Raw genomic sequence first — 823 nt, 5'->3', positions numbered from 1 at the left:
GACCCTGTCTTGTAGCGGCTCCAAATGTCCCGAACTGTGCCTCGATGGAGTTGGAATTGCGCCGCAACTAGTTTGATTGTGCCGCGAGGCAGTGCACCCAAACACATTCTGTCATGCAGAGCGGTTGCAACTTCATGCTTGGCTGCAGCAATTAATTCGCGTTTATGGCGCGGTGATGAAATCATGGCGGGAAGTTTGAAAATGGAGACTGGTCCTGTAATTTTATTCATCTTTTTTACTCGAAGTATATTTTTAAAATTCGATCTGGTGGAGCTCAGGCGTTGCTGATTTTGATCATAAAATTGTCATTTCGGTGCTTTGGTCTCAATGGAACTTATCTCCATCTTTTGATTTCCTTTCTTTTGCAATATTCCGTATTAAATTTGGACCAAAAATGGATTTTTGGGGTCGCTTGACTTGCTCATGGTGGCAGTAATAGCTTAGCTAACAGAGGAAGTATTTTGTTGGAAGGCTGGGCGACCCGCTCATCTAATTTCGCAATCTGTGCATCAAGTGATAAGTTGAAAATTATGATGCTGTGCTATAGAGAAGAGCAAAAGAGCCAGTTCTGCCTACGAAGTAGATTTATCTCTCAATTCAATTGATTCGATTTACTACTATTATCTTCTCGAAGTATCAATACAATGTCAAAAAACTCGCAAGCGTTGTATTCACGCATATTTACCCCTTTACGAAACATTCATGAAACAGACTCCTCAAACTCTATATTATGCCATACGGCAGTCTTTCACGAAACCAGCTCACATAGGTCGACTACTTGCACAACTCCATCCAGCTTTGGCTACCGCTGCTACAGCTCGCC

This window comes from Aphanomyces invadans (genome assembly GCF_000520115.1).
Source record: "Aphanomyces invadans strain NJM9701 unplaced genomic scaffold supercont1.80, whole genome shotgun sequence".
In the NCBI taxonomy this organism is placed as follows: domain Eukaryota; phylum Oomycota; class Saprolegniomycetes; order Saprolegniales; family Verrucalvaceae; genus Aphanomyces; species Aphanomyces invadans.
Note: the sequence above shows the minus strand (reverse complement) of the source record.